This window comes from Leptinotarsa decemlineata, unplaced genomic scaffold, assembly GCF_025532065.1.
Source record: "Leptinotarsa decemlineata unplaced genomic scaffold, Ldec_3_MD MMD2_tig00026282_RagTag_RagTag, whole genome shotgun sequence".
NCBI lineage: Eukaryota > Metazoa > Arthropoda > Insecta > Coleoptera > Chrysomelidae > Leptinotarsa > Leptinotarsa decemlineata.
Window position 1 is genome coordinate 9,076,583 of NW_027412668.1, and position 20,023 is coordinate 9,096,605.

Below are 20,023 nucleotides of genomic sequence, written 5' to 3' on the forward strand. Positions count from 1 at the left end.
GCGGAAAAGCACAAGTGTCATGACTGATTTATTTGAGTATATATAACTCAAAGATTGAAGATAATTCCGTTGGTCAATTAAAATTCACGATGAAGTGCACATACTGTGGACACTTATTTGCAACCTTCGATCCTTTCTGGGATTTGTCACTCTCCATACCACAAAGAACTGGCCAATTGAGTTTATCACAATGCTTGGATTTTTTCACAAGAGAGAAAACTTTGGATGGACATGAAAAACCGACGTGTTCGAGTTGCAAGGAAAGGAGAAAATGCACAAAGTCTCTATCCATGAGTTTCCCCGTATTTTAGTCATTCATTTTGAAATATTCTCTCTAATAGAAAGATTTAGAGGCAAGTTAAATGTTGCCATCGAATTTCCTCTTCATGGATTAGATATGAACAATTATGCAGCAGACAATGTGACTCCTTGTCGTTATAATCTATATGCACTTTCGAATCACAGTGGGTCTCCCTACAGCGGACATTATACAGCATTCTGCAGACATCCCTTTACTGGCACGTGGCATGAATACAATGATTCACACGTGTCACCAATTTCACCACAATCGCTTGTGATTGGAGATGCATACATCATCTACTATGAAAAGGAGGAAACGAGTTCCCACCTTTGAGTGTTTTGAAAAGTTATTTCTGAACTGTTAATTTCAATGTTACAAAGAATTATATTTACCTGTCAAATGCCATTAAAACATTGTTATGTGTGACTATAATATTCCGTATGTTCATTCTGAACTTTTTAAAGTCGCGTATTAATCACATACATTCTTATTCTACTGTATGTTACAAATGAAAATATGATTAGTGGAATTCCGAAAACAATAATTGAGAGATCAATGAATTCTTCTCTCATTCAAATCCTCCTGTGTAATTTTGAGTAACTTTCTATGGAGAAAAAATTTACTTGTAAGATTATTGTTTCAGAAAAAGAAACCATGAAAAGAATCACTGAGGTTAGTTCTATTGATCTGAAATAATTATCAAGTAATAAAAATGATAAATGAATTCATTGACAGCAGAAATAACATATAGTATGTAGAAAAAAATACCAATTTGTCAATAGGATACAGGATTGAACAGGGATCATTCTTTCTCTTGCACTTTACGAAATAAAAAAAGATGAAAAAGATAAAAAACCAAGAAAAACAAAGGGCCTAAATTGTTATTCTAATTTTGATAGCGGGTACAAATTTGATTCGAATAAAGAGGGGAGATGAGGCGGATATCGATACAAACACAAAAATACTATGATTATTTTAGCTATAGCTCACAAGATCCAATGTGTCGCAGAATATATTCGGGTTTATTGTTTTTTCGGAAGATGTATTCCTTACAATCTGGAAAATAAACAAAGCTGAATCCCTCGACCAGTCAATTCTAATTCTAAACAGAATATCTTTTGAGGTATATGTTTCATTTTAGCATGAGGATATATTCTACTGATCATTTTGAAAAATGTAGATGAAATGTATATTCATTATCAGGCATTTTTTGCGTTGTCTTGTATATGAAAACTATCTGAATCGAAAGGAATAAACACAGTATTCATCTCCCGCAATATCATTGGGCTTTTTCATGGCTTCGAAATTCCGTTTTGGCGATTTATAGTCAATTTATTTGAGCCGTTTCCTCGGAAATAAAATCAAGATCAATACGCTGCCGATTGAATTTATCGCAGTGATTTGTTTAACCATGGAAAACGTAAAGTATTTCCTTAAGCACTATTGACAAAACAATAAATTTGTTCGCTTCCCAATAAAATCAAATGCACGTACCATTGCGGTTGTATATTTCCATTAAATAGCAATTACCGAATGTTTACCGTTGTTCTCAAGCGGAAAATAAACTTGCTCCACATTTACCAGATATACAACAGTGCATTGGGGGATATATGATGGGTACTATCGTAGCGGCATGTGTTAGAAATTTGCTCATGAATCGATGACATCGAAAAAACTCTAGGTTTGCTTCTGATACATTATCGGTATCGATATCTTCAACAATGAATATGTGAATGGGAATGAAGTATATGTTTTAACTAGTAAGAAATGTGGCCATTACTTGTGAGATTGAAGTTTGTCGTGAATAATTCAGAATAATTTGGAAATGAGATTCATTTGTGAAGAATATCCCGAATGAGAGTGAAATGAATGAATTTTCTACGAATGATTCAGATCCAGTACTATTTATGTCTCAGGTCAGAGGTCTATCGAAGAAGAAGAAAGCAAATGATTCTGAGTACAACATAAGAACCTGTTTTGAATTCGCCTACTCTTCGGTAGCAACTTCACGAAAACTAAGCCAACAAAATCATACAAAGACTCCAAGAATTATATTCGCAGAATGGTATGTGAATACATCAGTGAACGACGGTATTGAGAAGCCCAAAAGAAATACATAGAAACCAGAAAACAGTGATTCGAAAACAGTTAAACTTGTTAGAACCTACCAACATGATCAAGTATCTGTATCTGTATCTATAGAGTAGGGAGAGTGAGTGTAGATCCACAGCACTTAGGCCACATGTGACCCATTGTACATCCTCCAGAGGAGTTGTCCTCCTGGGTCATCGTCCATCCTTTCCTTTCCAGGAAGGTGAACAGGTCACTAGAAGACATTTTCTTTATATTGACAGGTGTAGGCCACGACTCGCCGAACACACACTCTCTTTGGCATCCTTGAGGTGTCTCATGGTAGCCTTCGTGAAAGTTTTGGAAGGTACAGCGACATTACTGCCGTTGCGCGGCTTCTTCAACCTTCTTGGGGTTCCCTCCGTGGAGGTGCACAAGTGAGGGAGCTTTCCTGCAGGGGCGGCCGGTTCCTTGCCTTTGTTCAAGGCGGAGCTCTTGGCGCCCGCCGCAGGAAGTGCCCTTGCTGTTGGAGGTGGAGTGGGAGAGGAGGAGAATGCACTCATAGCTGCTGCCACTTCTGCCTCGTTTGCTCTCTTTCTCCTTTTGGCCTCGGCGCCGCAAATCCACTTACACCTTGGCCTTTGTAGTACATCACAAGGTGATCTGCTCTGTCCATCCTCATTATAAGTGGTAGATTGGGGTAGACATTTTTGTTCATCCCCAGTCACCACCTTAGATTGAGGTGAGCACTTCTTTTCAGCCTCGGGATTGGTTTTTGTTTCTGTTGTTTCTGTTTTTGTGTTTGTTTCATTCATGTGTGTTCCCACGAGTAGCAAAGGAATGGTTGGTCACCTCTGGCAGAGCCCCACATTACGAGATGTGGGCTGATTTCAATGAGGTTTCGTCCAGTTCCCCAAGGAGATCATTCGTAACCGCATATCACCCTGCGGCCATTCAGCTGTCGGCACGATTCCTCACGCCTTAGCTTGGGTAGGCTGGTCCACGGTGGCATGTTTTGCAAAGGCTTCTGGGAAGGTTTAGTTCCCCTCGCCCCACTTATTTCTGCCACTGACCAGGAGTCCGGCGATCCCGTCCGTAAGGCCACATTGGCTTCTTGGACAGGGCGTCCAGTCCCCTGACCGTTTTCCTATCCCCCACCTGGGGATGCACCCGATAGGTAAAGTAATTTGAATATGAAATTGTCACAAAACGAAAATTCAGTTTAAAATGAATAAAAGATGTTCAATAACGGCAGGTTGATGTTGATACATCTAATATATGGGCGAGAAAACCAGATACGGTACACGAATCGAAAAACTGAAATGATATGAAAGCGTGTCAAAGTGATCTATAGATAGCCTATGTTCAATTATTGTGATGTTAGTTTATGGTCCATGTCTGGATTCCGAAACTTCTTCAAGAATTCAGAAGGTACAAATGTCTGATGACATTAACATACAGCTTGAATCACAAGGATCTTGTAACACCTTCAATTCATCAACTAAATTGGTTGAAAATGCAAAACAGAAGAGAACTGCATTTCGATTCACGTATCATGCTGTAACAATGTATTATTCATTCAGTGAATCTTTGAAAAATGTATCACTACCGTAATCCAAAGTTGAACTTCGAATTGAATTTTTCAGTCGAGAACTATCTGAACATAAACACTTGTATTTATTTCAATATTGTCCTGTTAATTCAGTCCCACCATTTCCATTCGAGTTTGACGGTCGTCAATTTTTGGAATGTCTTCCTGGCGTTTCGCTGGTGCGAATGTCTAGCCTCTTCAGAGGTTCATACATCTTGAGTTGATCTACGATAGGTATTCCGATTAGGTAAATCGTAAATACCATTCGTTGACCCCTTTTTTACCTGCCGGCATGATATTTGTTATTTCAGAACGTTTCAGAATGAAATTTCATATTTGTTTGAGATTCATAGCTTCTTATTTTCTGTTGAAATTATCCGTTTGTTTTCAGATCTCTATTGCTATGGCATCCCTGCTTGGGAATAACAACCTCGTGTTTTCAAACAAAATCATGTGGTTTTCCTCACTGAGTGCATGTTACGCCACAGCCCAGTCTGCAGTTTTTATCATGCTCCTTCAGCCTTGTTTCCATGGATCTTTGGTGGTTCCGATGTAAACTTTCCCACAAATACACGGTGTGCGATAAACCCTACTGCTGATAGTGGGTCTCTTTCGTCTTTAGCCGATCGAAGCTTTGTTGTATCTTCTTAATGAGTTTGGAAACCGTTTTGATATTGAGTTCCTCCAAGAGGTTTCTAATTTTTTCTGTGGTCCTAGGGGTATATGGTAGATACGCACGTGCAACCATCCGAGCCTCTTTCCCGTGGAACTCTTCAGTTTCATGGCCTTGTTAATCCCAGGTACATTGTATCCATTAGATCTCAAGGTCACTTGAAGATGGTTCAGTTCTTCCTCAAGATGCTCTGGTACGCATGTTCTTCAAGCCATTTCAGTTGAGATAGAGATGAATTTTCGGTATACTTTGTGGACTAGTCTAGCATCACATATTTCGATGAGTATATCTAGAAGTTTCCATGGTGAAATTGCTGGTGGAGTGTAGAGCGTTCAAGTGGTCTAGGAAACGGTTGAAAGCGCCCCTTTCTTGTTTTCAGATGACGAAGGTGTCATCCATGTTACCTAGTCACAAGGTCGGTTTCACAAGGTCACAAGGTCGATTGTCTTCTCTTCAAAATGTTTCATGGAGAAGTTGGCTATCACTGACCTGAGTGAACTTCTATACTTCCCGACAGTGAGGAAGATTCAATGAGTTTGTAGACGTTCCTCAACTTCGATTGTGTTAGGTCTCGTTTGAGTTTGCGGTAGTTTGAAGTAGTAGCTCTTCAATAGCCTTTTGTTTTCAGAAACACCATGGCATTTCATTTGTCCCATGGAAGAATCATGATACCATTACCAGAGGTCAAGCAATCGCGTTCTCTCTTTTCGGAATATTGCATCTTGGAAGTCTTGCCTTGCTCAGAATATTTGCCGTCACAATTCTGATTCCTTCCGCGACCACATCCAGTAGGTTCCTGATTTTCTTGTTCGGTACCTGGCGCGAAATTATCTCGAAATTGCCATGCTAACACTGTCATTTTGTACCCAGTAAGATCCCTGTCTGTTCGGTTCATGACCACTCTGGACATGTCTAAGCAACGAGCTGCTAAACCTCCAGTTTTGTATAGCTTTTCATACTTCATTTTGTGGTTTCTATTCACCATGTCCCTTTCTTATTAGATGAGCCCAAAACCGGTCTGCAAGTGTGCCCGTTCCAAAATTGAAGGTCGACTCTTTCAGTTGTATTGCTAATTGCATATGCAGGAAATTTTCTGTGAAGATTCCTGCACTGACGCCTGTCGGATATAATCCAACGCCCTTCGTGGTATTAACCAGTTGTTTTCTGATAGGCGTCAGTCCATTCAATCTACTGTGTAGGTATATTCGAGACTGGCTTGGACGTTTAAAGTTCATTTTTCAGATCACCCTGTCCCGTTCATGTTCCACTTTTGAGTATGATATGCCATTAAGTTCGTTCAGGTTTCAGTCGGTTGCTAAGCTCCAGGAGTAGTTTCAGTGAGACATTGTCCGTCTCTGCTAGCCCCGTGTATGTTGGATCCGTTCTCGTAGAAATGCTCTGCCATTTTTCGAATAGATCTGATTCAACTGAGCTCATTTGAGAGACCGTTTCAGCTTAAAGGAAGCTGGTATAATGTTGCCGAGAGCGGCATAAAAATATCAATGTTTCCAGTACGAGTGTTTCCTACCTCAACGAAGTGGGTTGTTTAGTTCCCATAATATGTCTACATTGTGTTCGAGTGAAAGAATAGCGCTTTGATATATCTGGATATCTGGATAGAGTCTGTTAACTTCGAAGAGGAAATCTTGATATTTTATCCGTTTTTCCTTCTCTTTTTGGACGATATTCCTCTCGCGAGGGGTGACAAATATCGTCTTGCTCTGGTGGTCGAGAAGGACTACATCAGGCTCATTAGCTTGCATGAGCCTGGAGATTGGGAACAGATAGTTCCAATGAATTCGGCACTTCTCGTTTCCCACAACGGATTCAATATCCCTCGGAGCGTAGGGCAACACCGGTGTCTCGTTAATGCCGTAAGAGTGCTGTATGTGGTAATAAAGCACTCTTAGGGCCACGTTACGTCGATGGGTGTAGGGCGAGATCGCATATACCAGACATGCTGACACCAAGTGTATTAGGATCTCGGACACCTCGCAGCTGGCCCTGCACCTTGTGTTAGGAGCCTTTATACACATCAGATCACTGCGGTAGACTGAGCTGTTGAAGATACCATCCTGGCAGGCCATGATGAACCCCTCAGTTTCTGATTTCAGCCCACTAGACCTGAGAAAAGCTAAAGTCGGGCCAAAGCCAAAGTCTTCAATGTTATTGAGAAATACCCCATGCATTGGCTTATCCTTGTGTTGTCGCAAAAATGGTGTGATCTTTGCGGATTTTATGTGAGCCTTCTGCCGAACGCATTCCGACTCGGTGACAGAGTTTTGATCACCTCGTACACTGTCGAAAAATGATTCGAGTTCATCAGCTGTTCAGGCAGCTGCCCTGAAAATGCTTCAATTTCTGTTCTCTCATGGTCGTGGACTATGCAGTGGAGGGAATCTGGACTTCTGACAACTTCACAGGTCCACGGCCTCTCTGTTGTCGGGGGAAGTATAACCGTAGAACAGACGATCTGGGATGCAAACTCCTACGGTCATGCATCATTTTTCTGGTCCTTACGTCGAGTTGATACAGCTCCTCCTGATTCCATTTCATTACTTCAAACGAGTAGAGTAAGATTTTCATTATTTTTATTGTTATCATCATTATTATTATTATGGTCATGTTTATTTGTGTGTTTTCATGCTGCTTTCGGTTCATTTCTTATTGTAAAGCCATTTTCATGATTCTAGGACGTCAACTCATAAATAACAAATTCAATCTTTCCGACTGGTCCAAAACTTCCCACCGGCGCAGACGGAGCCTGAAAGTTTTCTGTCGCTTCATCGATAAACTTTTCGAGTATTCGAATAAAAATCTCGAAATTCATTACTACATTCATCTCGGTCACGTAACTTCTGCTTGGGAAATGTGATTTCTCGCAAAGAAATGATGTGGCGTACCAATAGATCCAATATGCCGCCAACCATATATTATTCCAATTCATCGTCTATAATTCAATTTTGAAAGAAAGTAGACGTTTCTAGAAGTTCCAAATCGATAATTCTGTCTGCTCGAAAGAGAGCGACATAAGTCAAATCTGCTACTTTCACCCCAACCCATGAATACACTACTCTTCTATTGAACCTTTGATTTCAATAAAATTGAATTTACATTGAAACGTTTCAAAGTAGGGCTTCAGTCCTTTCATCATTAAGAAAATACTTAGAAAAACTTTTGAGAATGACACACAAATAAACATATACTTTGACAGTCGGTTTTATGATTAGAAACAACAAAATCCAGCCTGTTAGGCCATATATGAACGGAAATTGTAGAACCGAACGGTTCGTCTTCATTGCTATCTACATAGTCGTTGCCAAATCTTTGACACAAGCTCCATTCTCGCAGTCAATGCAGTCATCACTTAAGATGTCCGCCCTAATAGTAGAGAAAACGACCACGACCATGGCCTAATGGTTCGGAAAAAGATGCATCAATTCAACTTCGAAAATTTCGAAGCCTCAGCTATTGAAGAAGACTCAATTTGGAAAACATAATTGATATTTCGAAATTGATTTCGAAATAATAATCTTTCCCAGAACACTCACCCAGTGGGCCCTGGTAAACATCTGTCGAAAAACAACCACTTTCCCGGCTAATACCATGCTTTATATTGAATTACTTCCGACAGACATTTATGCAAGATACCTCACAGAAGCTAGTCTTGAAGATGTTTCTAGTTCATATAGTAGTAGGAACAAGCTGAAATTATTCAAGTGAACCACTAGTAGACTGCGGTTTCGAGATATTACCTCTCATCAGTACAGGAAAGATCCTACTCAAACAGCAAAGTGCCGGGGACTGAAATATTTATTTTCTTATACGTAGGTATCTCTCCTAGATAGTTTCAAATTTTAATGTTTGGATAACGTAATTTGCCAATAAAAAGACAAATAACCCAAAGTGACACACTCATCTATTGGTAATAACCTGAATAGAGTGTCATCGCGATCGAGGAACATGGAGAATCAAAAGTTGTTGCTCTTTACCATACATTTGGATTCCAGGACATTGTCTGCGGATGTACATCTTCACTTCTATATGAAGATATAGAAGTGATTTCAAATTGGGGTAAAAGTAACCAGGTTTCAATGCCACAAAAACCCAGGTATCGGTTTTCTCAAAGAAGATAAATGTCTCCGAACAATTTGTCTTAGCACAATCATGTCTCTGGAATCGGATAAGCCGTTTCTCAAAAGCTTGGAACACTGTTCCGAACCAGAAAACTGTACACATCTCAGCAACTTTTGATGCTTTATAAAGCTCGGATAAGACCTTCGTTGGAGTATTGTTCTCATGTATGGAGCTCCACCCCTAAGCATACTGTGGAACTGTTGGATTCCATCCAGTGAAGATCCATTCCCCCGATTGGAGACGCGAATATCACTTGCAACCTTGATAGTCTGGAACATCGAAGAATGGTTGGGTTAGGTTAGGTTAGATTAGGTTAGGTTAGGTTAGGTTAGGTAAGGTTAGGTTAGGTTAGGTTAGGTTAGGTTAGGTTAGGTTAGGATAGGTTAGGTTGGGTTAGGTTAGGTTAGGTTAGGTTAGGTTAGGTTAGGTTAGGTTAGTTTGAGTTAGGTTTGTCTCTCTTTTACAGATACGTTCACGGAAAGTGTTCAAATGACTTGGCACATTTGATTCCACTGTGACTGTGGCTGCTCATCGTTTTGAGGTTCAAATCGGTACACCTCAAACTGTTCAAAAACTGTGCGTTTATGAGGAATAAACTTCCTAAGAACGTTTTTCCTAATGGATGTGATCTTCAGCGATTCAAATCAAATTTTGATCGCTATTTTCGCACAGGCACAGATCTAAGAGAGCCTTGGGGATTCTTCTGTGGTGCTTGTGTTTTGTTCTTGATAAAAATAATATGGACTGGATGCGCCAGTCAATTTTTGCTGCTTGTTGATGTTCAACACTTGTGAATTAAAGTCACAATTGTTCATAAATTATGATCCTATTGAAACCAGTGGCGTCCAACAACCGCAAAAGATAGCATATAATATATATTTCGAATAATACTCTGTTGGAGGAAATAAAGAAAAACAGGCAAGAAATAAAACTAATTGAAAAAGCAGTGGAGCTGAGATATAAATCTAGTTTAGAATCGCAAATAAAAACAAATAGAATTGAATAAAAACGTTTTCGGCTCAAAAATAATACAGTGATAACTGAAACATATTTCACCAGTGGCGTCTCAGAAATAACATTTCGTTAATTCCATTATATGATATTGTGTGAGATAAGCTAGGTCTCTTCATAAGTTGATAAGAAAAATGGCTAATTTTTGATGTTGCAAATCAAAACCAATGCCTGCTTACCTGATTTGTGAAAACTGCCTCAAAGTATTTCACGAGTCATATATTTTAAAACAAAAATAGAACTTCAAATTAATCAAAGACTACATAATAAACTGCTGTGACAAACCTAAGGTACTTGAAGGAGAATTAGCTTTTTAGAACAGACCATAGAAGAACTTACTGCGAGGAATCATAAGCAAAGAACAAGTTCATTGAAAAACATAGTGAGGAGAAAAATATAACGATGAAGGAAGCACTAAAGGTAAAAAGTGAGCTAAATGAATTGATTAGAAAGCAAGAAGAAATTATTGCAGAAGCCAAAGCTCACATAAAACATCTTGAAGAAACTATTTCGTCACTACAAAATAAATCTACTGAATCAATTGATACTCAGATAAATGCGGTGGGAAAAAGTTCAATCGGCATCCAAGCAATTTTAAAAAAACATACTGCGACCTCCTCTACTCAAACACAAAACAAAAAAAATGATGACTCAAGGAAACCAAACACATGACGTCGATAAAAATGCCGATAAAGAAGTGACAAAAATATGAAGGAAAACTCAACAGATACAGAACAACAATTTAACGAATCATGCAATATACAGGAAGGAACACAAAACATGCATATGCATGAATTGAGAAATAAATAATTCTGTTACATTTCATCAAATCTTTAATGCTTTTATTTTATTATTTTTTATAAATACTCTCGATATTACTCAGTTTACATACTATATTCTAATCGGGAGTTGACTGAGATAGCGCGACGTTCGTCTGTTCAAACAACTCGAATAATTTCAATTCTATTATTTCTTACTGTAGCTGAGACTTTCGAGTATTCAGTACATATTTGTTTGATAACATTTGTTATTGTAGGATCTGAAGGTGGTTATGTGCCGGAACATACCTGATGAACTATATGAATCAATTATTCTCACACAAACATCTTGCTAATATCGACTTTCGTCCATTTCAGTTATTCGTGCATTTCAACTGCTGAGCAGTATATACTTTCATTCATTATTGGTTAGGCACGACAATTTTATGAATTTAATTAAATTTCCGATGAGGTAGGTATCGATTTTTCATCAATTCCATAAAAACCAGGCGAACATTCCGTAGGTCGTGTTATTTTATTAGGGAATTCTCAATTATTAAAGACGGGGAAAAATATTGTGGATTTTGACAGCTCAAAATTAGAAATGTGCATGTTCGTTGTTGACGAGGATTGATTGGAAAACGTAACGAGTTTGGGGGCTGATAATACAGGCGAATATTACATATATCTCATACAGGTCATAACATCATACAACGGATAGTTTTTTTGAGCCGTGACTTCTGGGGTCATAGTTTTCCAGTCATGTGAATGAGACATCATGAAAACTGCATTCTGGGATAGGAGAGTATCTATACTTATAAATGCAAAAGTCAATCTCCTAACACCTACTCATTATAACAATAATAATAATAATTTCTTTGTTTTCGCAAATTAGTTTGCACATTGACAGCATGATAATGCAAATAAAAAAAACTCAATGAATGCAAGTAGACAAATGATATAAGGAAATGTATATACATATGGAATGACTAGAATGATTAAAAATATCTCTGGATGTTTATAGGACAATCACATTCACGTCACGAACAATTATTACAAATGATATAAAGTATAAATATAAAATATGTTGAAGTTACTATTTCTACGTCTGTATAAATAAAAAAGGTGTATGTTAATTAAACCGTACACTTCACATGGAAATAAAGTTACGGCTCAAACTCCTCAACAGTGTAGCAGTTTTTTGACAATGAGAGTTGCTTAACTTCTGAACTCTTGAAAATATGTACGTTTCCTGAAACTTCAATGTCGTCGAGAAGTTTGTTATACAGTTTGCATCCCTGATATTCAAAGCTTTTTTGGTAGAGAGCAGTTCGATGTTGACTGGGTAGTATTGGTGAATCCTAGGAACCTAAAATTCAGTATATAGGTGCCTTTTTGGCCGAAAATGCGCACTAAGAAAGAATTTTTGAATATTCTAACTGAGGCGTCTCCCGTGGGGGTAAAAAGGGCACGTTTACATATGAAAAGTACTTTTCCATCACATTTTCTCCGTACCGCTGTTTATTAAAAGGCTGAAATTTTGTATGTAGGTTCGTTTCATGTTATAGATGTGTAATAAGAGAGAATTTTCAGATATTCCATGTGGGGCGCCAGCCGCGGGGAAAAAGTCGAGTTCATAAAATAAAGTTACTTTTCATCACTGTTTCTCTGTTCCGCTACATTTTCGGAGACTAAATTTTTTAACTAGGTTCTTTCCATGTTGTAGATGTGCGATAACAAAGGATTTTTAAATATACCTACAGGGGCGCCAGCCGCGAGTGAAAAAGGCTCGTCCATAAAACAAAATTATCTTTTCATCTCTGCTTTTCAATGCCCTCAATGCCCGCCTTGCGGGCGGGTTCGATGGTCTTTTATTCAACTTGCAATGTTCATATGTATAGTGCGAGTCTCTAACATGGAACAAATTCACTAATTCAAAGGTGCTGTTTCTTTCGGGAATATGCTCGAACACGTCGATTATTATTTTGGAGTGCTCTTATTTTCATGCAAAAAAGTATACAGTGTGTCTCAAATATGACTTCATCGATAATTTTTTTCAAATGACAACCCTGTTTTTTTAATGACTTTTATTGAAGGGTTCAACAAGTTGCATATGCCTGCCAAATTTAAATTTTTCACTCCTTGTCCTTTAAAAGATATTTAACAAACATTATCTAATTCAAAAAATGATTTCAATTCAATAGTCTTCCTTCAATACCTGCTCAGAATGTCAGGGATACCTGACAGTGACATTGTCATAAAAAAGTTATCAAAAAAAGTAAGGAGAGTAGTATCGCATTCCAATCATACTTGTGCACAAAAACTGTTAGTCGTTTCACAGTTTCACAGTTTGTTGTTCGCCATTAGTAAAATGCCGTACTTAACTGAAACACATGAGATTGAAATTCTAATGATGATTGGCTACGGAGATAGAACAAGAACACAAAATGAAGTTACCCATTTATTCAGAGAGAAGTATCCTGGTTTACCACCCATATCGCGAAGTACCGTAAGCAAGATCGAAAAACAGTTCCGGGAAAATGGGCATTTAAGAAAAACAAATAATCATCGTCGGAGTGCGCTCAGTGAAGAGGTCAAAATAAATGTTCTTCTCTCTGTCGAAGAAAATCCTCATGTTTCCACTAGGCAGATAGCTAGGGAACTCAAAATTAGCCAGTCTTCAGTTGCAAGAGTTTTTAAAGCTGAAAAATTTCATCCATATAAAATAACAATCCTTCAGGAACTCACCAAAGATGATCCAGATAGAAAACTCCATTTTTGCGAACAAATGATAGATCTACTAGACAGGAATGTTGTACAAAAAGAAAACGTTCCATTTTCTGACGAATCAACGTTTATGCTGAATGGTGTGGTGAATCGTAAAATGTCATTATTGGGCAGACAGAAACCCATACTGGATGAGCGAAGGCCACACTCAACATCCAGAAAAAGTCAATGTTTGGGCAGGGATTGTTGGTGATCGAGTTATAGGACTGATTTTCTTCCAAGAAAATCTTACTGGAGCAAGATATTCAGAATTCTTGCAGGAGGGCCTAGTTCCGAATTTGGCAATTTTGTTCCCTTGTCCTATAGAAGCTGACGTCCCGAATAGAAACATCTGGTTTCAACAGGACGGCGCGCCTCCTCATTTTGCAAGACCTGTCCGTGAGTACCTGAATGATGTATTTCCAGACAGATGGATTGGCAGAATAGGACCCTATGAATGGCCACCTAGGTCTCCGGATTTAACACCTTTGGACTTTTTCTTATGGGGTTACTTGAAGAGCAAAGTTTTTAGGAGGAAACCGGCAAATATTGAGGATTTAAAAGAACGAATAGGACACGAGTGTAGGCTAATTTCGGGCGAAGTAATCAGAAATGTTCGAAACGAGTTTCAGTTAGGTTTAGGGTATTGTCAGTTAGTAAATGGACAACATTTTGAACACTTGTTGAAGAAAGACTATTGAATTGAATTCATTTTTTTAATTAGATAATGTTTTAGATAATATCTTTTAAAAGACAAGGAGTAAAAAATTGAAAAATTTGGCAGGCATGTGCAACTTGTTAAACCCTTCAATGAAAGTTATTAAAAAAACAGGGTTGTCTTTCAAAAAAATTATCGATGACGTCAATCTCATATTTGAGACACACTGTATAATTTTTTTTGCATATAAATGAAGGCATTTTAAAATACTAATCAACGTGTCCGAGCATATTTCCGAAAGAAACAACACCTTTAATTTAGTGAATTTGTTCCATGTTAGAGACTCGCACTGTATATATGTGTGTATGTATGTATGTAAGTTAGTACGGGTCATCCTCAACTGATTAGGTTAAAATATGGCATACGCGTTTGTAGTGGATGAAATGCATGGTTAACTAAGTGAGGCCTTTCTACATCCAATATGTCGGACCGGCAAAGATGTCAGTTTAGTTGTTTTCCTCTTGCATAATGATATAACGACACTCTGAAACCAATATGGCAAACTACCCAAGATGACGAACTACTTTTTCACGCTCCTTCATGATATGGGTGAATAAAAGGAGAGTTTTCTGGAAAATATTCGAGAAAAAATACGACGTCACACTAAATCCAATACAGTGGACAGCCTAGTGTTTTCATACACATCTGTGTGGAGGTGCATAAATGGACACCAAATGAAAGGGTATGCTGAAAATACTAAAAAAAATATACGACGTCACCTTTAGTCGGCTACAACGAATTGCCAAAGATGGCGGATTAGATTTATCTTGCACTTCCTCCTCCTCCTTGGTATCAAATGAAAGGGTTGATGAAAAAATACGAATCTTATACGGTCAACCGCTCGAGAAGATCTTCAATTTTTTCACGCACTATTATGATAAAGGTATCAAAAGAAACAGTTTGCTGAAAGTGGAGTCACTTTGAATCTGATATGAGGTATTGCACAAAATGACGAACCTGTTATTTTGTATGCACTTCCATAATATACTATATGGATTAAAAAGTCTCGGGCCGAATACATACATAGATGGCACTAGTCTTGTTACATTTACCGCTTTTTCAATTGGTACTAACCTTCAAAAGAAAGCTGTTGAAATTTCATGATATTCAACTCATAAGTTTGTGAGTTATTGTGACACTACTCTTATTTTCAAAACAATGGATCAAAAACAATTGATTTTACACATGGGAAAAATACCGTTCAAGCGAAACAATGGCTTGAAATGTATTATAAGGAATACGCTCCATCAGGAACAACAATTAAACATTGGATTGCTGACTTCAAACGTGGTCGTAGAGACACGGATGATGCAGAATGCAGTGGATGTCCAAATAAGGCAATAACACAAGAAAATATAAAAAAATCCACGAAATCGTTTAGAATGACCAAAAAATGAAGTTGCGTATAATGATATTAAAGGAACGTGTTGGTTTTATATCGCATGAGCATTTGACTAAGGGGAAGCTTTGTTCAGAGTGGGTACCGCACGAGCTCATTGTTGACCAGTGAGTTGATGATTCTGAGCAGTGTTTGGCCATGTTGCTGAATCAAAACGATCGGCAACTGGATGGAGAGCAATTAGTGAACCTTGTCCAAAGCGAAAGCACAACAATCGGTTAGAACGGTTATGACCTCGGTCATGTGTGGGATGTAATATCCATCGACTATTTCGAAAAGGAAAATACCATCAACAGTGAATATTATATAGCGTTGAATCGTTCTACAAAAGTGATAGTATTGAAATGTTAGAGCAGCGCTGGAATCATTGTGTGGCTCTAGATCAAGGTTATGTTGACGAATAAAGCCAATTTTTGAACAAAAAAACGTTTTTTTCAGGCCTGAGACTTTTCAGTACATGTGTTATTTATCAAATGTAAGGGTTTGCAAAACATATTATGAAAAATAAAATCATGTCATTATGAATCCAACACGGCGATATTCCAAAGAGGGTGATCCCTTTTTCAACCAACCCTATGATATGAATATCAAATAAAATGGTTCAAGGAGAAAAAAATCAGAATGACGCAAATCAAGATGCCGATTGTATCAATTATGAACAGTGGGTTCTGGTTGGTTTGAAGATATTTGAACAAAAATAACTGAAGAATGAATTGATATGGAAAATATATTTGTAAAAACAAGCCCTCATTGGTCTCTGTTGAAAGCTTCGAACTGCGCTAGGGCTGGAGTGTCTAAGTTGATTGGCTGCGGGTATTCATAGATATCCTTCCAGAAGGATTCCACCTGATCAGCGGTCGGCGGATTATCCACAACACGTGGAGGCTCTTGGAATAAGCGAGAAGGTTTCTCGCGGAACCTGAGGTTTTCCGCGATACTTTTCACTCGCCTCACTAGTGACTTCTTAGCAGCCACTAGCATTCGTATCCTATCAAGGCAGTGCTGTTTGGTGGTCAGCAGCACGCCTTGGCTTAAAGTGTGATGGAAACGTCGTAGACTGGCGGCTATTCGCCGCACTGCGGGCGTGAAAGGCCTGTTGGCCACCCTGTAATCCATCACACATTGTATACGAGACGCGTGATGTCTCGCCGACGTGATCTTAACCTCTATCTTGTGTACACGCCGTTCAATCTTCCGAACCGAAAGGCCGGGATTTCGTCCTTCCGATTCGGAAAGCGATTGGACAACGTTATACACGGCGGTGTTGATTTGCCAGATGTCAGCCTCTTCTGTTGGAACACTATGAACCTCCGCATCCAAACGAGCCAGTTCTTGTGGCTTCAGGGGCTTAATCCTGTGGAGCGCCCTGCGTGTTCTGATTGTCGTCTCCATTGGTGGTATGATGCGAGTCTCCTCTCCAGCCGTGCCAACGGGTGGTAGAACTGTCACTTCTACCACTTTGTTAGCAGGCTGGGAAGGAGCTAAATAGCCCTGCCGCCGAAGATAAGATACATAATCCCTAAGGTTTTGGGCGGAAAAGGCGGCATGCTCCGGATGTGATTCACACCACAGAACATGCAATCTCGCCATGTACCTTCTTCGCGCAGGCTCACTACTATGCACAAGGCTATCTTAGCTCATGCGTCCACTCAAAACGTCCGTTTTCATTGCCAGTAGGCAAATCATCGTTATGGGCCCCACCACCTTGCCCCTGACCCCTCCGAGCGGGTCGATTGTGGGGGCCCCTTCCTTGATTATTGGGAACCAAGTGTTGGGTCCACCGGTGGTTAGCCCGTTGGACCCACGGCTGGCACCGGAGGGAGAATGGAGTTCTCCTTCCTGGGTGCGCCTGGGCTGCCGGTCCGGTTTTGCACCAGTTGCTCGGGTAAGTGGTGTCGCAACTCACCAAAGGCCAAGGGTGTCAGTAGCCATCCCTGCTTTATTATTATTATTATTATTATTATTTTTTCACCATAGTGTTCCCTAGTCAGGCCCTATCCCCCGAAGCCACGATACATTCGGGAGGGCGCGCCAGCATTATCAAACAATGACCACTCCCCACACCGTGGGGTAAGTGATTATTGGGTCCGAGAATCATGTGCCCTGAGCAAGCGCAGTGAGCCAAGAATGACAGCCTTCTGCATCTGTGCGGCTAAGATTTCTGCCTTAGTGCGGCAAGCCGGTATGATTTTAAGATTCGAGAGTAGAGAGTTCATCTTTCCACCAAGGACTTCAATAATCAGAACAACCATCTTGACAGAGTGATCTGGATAGAGTCTGCAGAGTTCGAAGAGAAAATCTCGATATTTTATCCGTTTTTCCTTCTCTTTTCTGACGATATTCGTCTCGCCAGGAGCTGAAAACTCCACGACAAATATCGTTTTGGTCTGGTGGTCGAGAAGGACTACATCAGGCTTATTAGCTTGTATGAGCCTGAGGGTGGGGAACGAATAGTTCCAATAAATTCGGCACTTCTCGTTCCCCACAACGGATTCAATATCCTCCGGAGCGTAGGGCAACACCGGTTTCTCGTCAATACCGTAAGAGTGCCGTAGATGGTAATATAGCACTCTTAGGGCCGCGTTATGTCGATGTATATAGGCCGAGACCGCGACGAGAAATTAAATACTCTGAAAGAATTCCGATTTTCAATTATCGAATATCATTGACTTTAGGTCGTTGATGGCCACTATCTTGCACTAACGAGTGGGAAAGGATCCCGAAACCGGTCTGCAAGTGTCCCCTTTCCAAAATTGAAGGTCGACTCTTTCATTTCATCTCTCCACTATATGTTCAGAAATCTCTAAGTTTATTTGACACAGCAACAATTAATAAACTTATACTACGCACAAGTGGAAAGTCGACTGAGGTATAGTCCTTGCCTATGGGGATACTCTACACTGTCGAATAACGTCCTCGTATCACAGAAAAAAATCATAATGTGTATTGATGGTGTGAAAAAAGACTATTCTTGTCGAAAAATCTTTAAAGGACTTGAAATTCTGACCTGTACAGGCCTCTACGTATTTGAAGTCTGTATTTATGTTTTAAAAAATAGGGGTTTGTCAAAGTACATTTCTTTAGATTTGTTTACTGCCTCTCTTCAAGCATAGCCCACTGGCTAATAAGAAAAAGTATAAGCTTCTATCAAATGGCAGGATCACATAAAAAATCGCTTGGAGTTGAAAGACATTTTCCAAGAACTTATAGCATTCTGGTTTATTTTATTGATGTACATATTTCATCCTATCAGTGACATATGACAAGAAAAGCGGTGAAATATTCTTTTGAGCATCAGAAACCAAAGAGTCTATTGTGTGAAACGGCAGTGTGTAATTACCCTCAAATGCTATTAGGAGACCCCAACCGCCGAATTGGCCACAAATTAGAACAGGAAATGAGTGATACGAACTGACACCAAAGCTATAATTGCATTATTGTGGTTGGGGGAGAATATTAGATCATTATAGAAGGCAATAATGAAATGAAATGTTGACGGGCCTTGTCCCTAGATTTTATAGAGTTTATAAACGTTCTTCAAAATTGTTGGATGTCGAGAATATACACCTCAATCTTCAAATTGGAAACGACAAACCATGGTACATTATTCATGTGTTGAAATATCTATATTGTCATGTCAATGTCATGTCATGTCATGTCAATATGAAATCGAATTGATTGGTGATGAATGATTGGTGATTAACGATGAAGAGAATAGGAAATATTTCCATCACTCCATCAATTAGGTGCTTTACTAAGGTTTGAAACATCTCTTCTCAAGAAGCTGTTGCGCTTGATATTTCAAAGACCTTTGACCGTGTGTGGTATGAGAGTTTGCTGGCCAAACTTCGATGCTATGAATTATCAGATCATTTTTGTGTATGGCTCTACAGCTTCCTGAAAGATGAATATATTCCGAATACCTTCACTATCAACTCTGGTGTTCCCCAGGTATGCATATTGTCTCCAACCCTCTTTCAGTTGTATATCAACAACTTATTGAATAAAATCAAGAATCCAATATATTGCTTTTTTGACGACAGCACACTTGTCTCGTCATTTCATTTGATTTCCAGGGAGGCAATCTTTACCGGCAACAAGAGGTTACATATTATCAGTACAAAAAATTCAATGCCACAAAAACTCAAGCATGGATTTTCTCCAAGAATATAAATGTCTCCGAACCGGATACAATAATAATAGGTCAGACCATTCCACTTTCTCATTCGATAAGTTTGTTGAGGGTTAAAATGGACACCAATATATCTTGACACAAAGATTTTACTTCAATCAGACCAGTGGTAAGCTTTTACGATAGTCCTGTCTCTATTCTGTCAACATTTATCTCACAAGAGATAAAAAACGTAACCAAATACAAACCTACCAATTCAGTAAGTAACACTTCAGATTCAACCAATAAAATTAAAAACTTTCAACCTAATATTACTGCCCTCATGATATCTTTCGATGTAAGCAACCTGTTCACATCTGTTCCTAAATCTGAAACCCTACCTTTAGTTTCTAACTTGCTTTCTGAACACTTGAATTCTGACTCTACAGAAACAGATATATTAACTTTACTTAAATTTTCATTTCCCA

The 20,023-nt window shown here is 39.0% G+C and overlaps 1 protein-coding gene across 4 annotated transcripts in view; it reads left to right on the forward strand.

Moving 5' to 3' along the window:
- Nucleotides 1-20,023, forward strand: part of LOC111514936 (lachesin) — a 355,844-nt gene that overhangs the window by 246,614 nt on the left and 89,207 nt on the right. Inside the window, exon 1 of one of the 4 annotated variants that reach the window (XM_074179772.1) lies at nucleotides 19,088-19,170. The exons of the other annotated variants lie outside the window; for them this stretch is intronic. The gene's annotated coding sequence lies outside the window, so the exon portion shown is untranslated. Of the gene's footprint in view, nucleotides 1-19,087; nucleotides 19,171-20,023 lie in introns of those variants that run through there. 4 annotated transcript variants of the gene reach the window in all.